This window comes from Mus caroli, chromosome 15 (assembly GCF_900094665.2).
Source record: "Mus caroli chromosome 15, CAROLI_EIJ_v1.1, whole genome shotgun sequence".
NCBI classification, from domain to species: Eukaryota; Metazoa; Chordata; class Mammalia; order Rodentia; family Muridae; genus Mus; species Mus caroli.
In genome coordinates, this window is record NC_034584.1 from 46,240,712 (window position 1) to 46,244,085 (window position 3,374).

General features: G+C 41.1%; 1 pseudogene; it reads left to right on the plus strand.

Moving 5' to 3' along the window:
* Window positions 1-330: 330 nt before the first annotated feature.
* On the plus strand, window positions 331-918 carry LOC110310983 (annotated as a pseudogene).
* The last annotated feature ends 2,456 nt before the right edge of the window (window positions 919-3,374 follow it).

Consider the following 3,374-nt stretch of genomic DNA (forward strand, 5'->3'; position numbering starts at 1 on the left):
AGAGAAACAACCAATAAAATAAAAAAGTAACTTGTTTAATAAAAGCAAATATGAGAAGACTCCAACTGTGAGCAACAATAAACCCTTTCTCCTTACGTTGTTTCATGCTGTTGTTAACAGTCAAAAGCAGAGTTCCTACTATATGTACAATAGTTAAGATGTAGAAGCAGAGTTGGAGGCAGGTGCTTGCTGAGGCAAGAGGAGGGCAACTGGCCTGACAGGGACTTAACCCACAGAGACGGGCCCACGCGCACGACCCCACACCCACTCACTCGTCCACCTACCCACTCCCCACACCGCCTCCTCCCACACTGAGCAGAGCCACCGAGGATGATAAACACCCAAGACAGTAGTATTTTGCCTTTGAGTAACTGTGCCCAGCTCCAGTGCTGCAGGCACATTGTTCCAGGGCCTCTGTGGTGCTCCTGTCGAAAATCCCAGGAGGGCGAGGGGGCGGCGGCAGGGATCCTTCTCTCTTAGCTCTAATGTATAAGAACCAGAAGCTCTCTGTAACCCAGGACCTCCCCGTGAACGACGGAAAAACCTCACATCGGCCACTTCCAGTATGAGGTCACCGATGTGAAGGTCTCTTCCTGGGATGCAGTCCTGTCCAGCCAGAGCCTGTTTGTAGAAACCCCAGATGGAGTATTAGCTGATGGGAGCAAAGAAGGATTATTAGCACTGCTAGAGTTTGCTGAGGAGAAGATGTACGTGAACTACTTCTTCATTTGCTTCAGGAAGGGCCAGGAAGACAGAGTTCTACTCCTGAAGACATTCAGCATCCTGGGCTTTGAGATTGCACACCCAGGTCATCCCTGTGTCCCCTCTCGGCCAGATGTGATGTTTATGGTTTACCCCCTGGACCAGAACTTGTCTGATGAGGACTAATGGTCACAGAGGATGCTTTGCCTAAGAGCCACAGTGTGGGAAGAGGGGAAGTTAGGCAGCCTTGGGACAGAGGAGAGGGTCTCTACCTGTCTAGGGAAGGATATTGAGGGGCTCAGGTTGAGGGTTGCCCATTGTGTTTTTGGAGTTGACTTGTTGAAATTGTTTTCCATAAAGAACAATATAAGCATATTATTCACATGTAATCACCAATAGTAAATGAAGATGCTTATGGACTAGAAAAAAAAAAAAAGAGATGTGGAAGCAACCTTCGTGTCCACAGGGGATAAATGGATAAAAATTGCAGTGTTTAGAGAAAATTATAAGAACATGTATGTATGAAATGTAATCATGACACCCCTTATTTTATATACCAAATAAAACATTAGTGAAATACAGATGATGTATATATAATATATACATGTATATGAATGTACACACACACACACACACACACACACACGAAGAGATGTTTCTCAGTCTTGAAAACAGGGAAATCCTGTTGTCTGATTCTCAGTTGCCCAATAAAAAAAATCCAAACTAACAAAATGGACTGAATTTTAACAAACTATACATCTGATAGAAGTTTAATATCCAAAATATATAAAGGACTCAAGAAACTAGATGTCAAGAAAACAAATAACTCAGTTAAAAATGGGATATAAATCTAAACAATGACTTCTCAAAAGAGGAAATTCAAATGGCTGAGAAGCTCTTAAAGAAATATTCACCATCCTTAGTCATCAGGGACATGCAAAGTAACACTATTTTGAGATTTCATCTTACACCTATCAGAATGGCCAATATCAATAACACAGTGACAACTCATGCTGGCAAGGGTATAGAGTAAGGGGAACACTCACCCAACGCTGGTGGGAGTGCAAACTCATACAACTACTATAAAAATCTTCATGGTGGTTCATTAGGAAGAAGAAACAAATCTTCCTCAAGATCTGGCTAACAATTCTTGGGCATATGAGCAAAGAATATTTCATCCCATGTTTTCAACCATGTTCATTGCTGCTGTATTCCTAATAAGCAGAAGCTGGAAACAACCTAGATATCCCTCAGTGGTTGAATGGATAATGATAGTGTGATACATTTAAGTCATATAATATTACTCTGCCATTAAAAGTGAAATCATGAAAATTTCAGGTAAATGAATGGAACTAGAAAGAAACGATTCTGAGTCAACTAACCTAAACCAAGAAAGAATATATGATATGTATTTGCTTACATGTGGATGTCAGATGTTAAGTAAAAGATAACAAAGCTACAACTTCTAGAACCACAGAGGTTAGTGCACTGTAAGGTGCTGGAGGGAGGGAGAGATCTTGCTAGGAGGGAGAAATAGAATAGCTAGTTATGAATGGATGGTGGTGGGGGAGTTGGAAAGGGAAGATCAAATGGATGGGCAGAGGGCAAAGGGAATGAAGGGAGGGAATACAGGGAGAGACAATGAAAATTAAGAGCAATTTGGATTTAAGAGCAATAGTATGGAAACTAATGTAGTGGAAGCTTCCTTAACCATGTATGTATGAAGGCAATGTAAATGGAGTGACCAAATAATGCAGGGAGGAAAGCTCCAATTGGACATCCTGGTCAACAAATGAAGCTGTACTACTAGAGACATCGAATCAAATTGTTGGCTCAAAAGGTCCCATGGGAAACTCCAAATAACCCAGTATGTTTCCAAGACTATGGGTTGCTCTGCACAAATTGACAGCAAGGCCCTAATGCTGAAGACAACACCTCCATAACTCATTGAACATGGAGAAGTAGAGATGGTGCCTGCACAGAGCCTTCACTCTTATGTGATAGTATAGTGTCATTGCTACAGAAGGGAACTTACTTTGCATGCTACCGAAGTGGAAATGTAAAAACCAACCCAGGTACAAACCCTTCAATCTATAATGGTGACCTGCCTGCAAGATACCCTAGTGCAATGGTGGCACCAAGCTTGTGGGAGGGATCAAGTGATATCTGATTTGACTTAAAGTCCACTACATGAGATGGAACTCAAACTCAATATTGTTGGGCAACAAAGAACCTGAGGGTAGGTAGGCCGGGCATCTAGGGGAAAACCAAATTCTCAACGAATGTTCTGTTAAAGGAATGTCACAATAAAATGACCCCTAATGGCATCCTGCTACTCTTAAGGGCAGACTGCATCCTCACAGTGGATGGCCAACAGAAAGCCAACTTGAGAGCATTGTTCATTGAGTTACTTGTCTCATAATGTCCTATCAGAACTTTTTAAAAATTTATTTTTATTCAATCTAGTTTATTTTGTTATTTATTTACCCTAAAGACTTTGTATAAACATTATGGCTTCTGGTTTTGTACTTCTATGGAATTCCTGAGTGAGGGAATGAGAGGCTCTCTGCATATATGTTTCTTGTGCCTTTACTTGGGCTCTTTTCTTTCTTTTCATTTTGTCCAATGCCAATGTGTTTGTTTTATCATATGATGTTATATATTGATTTTAT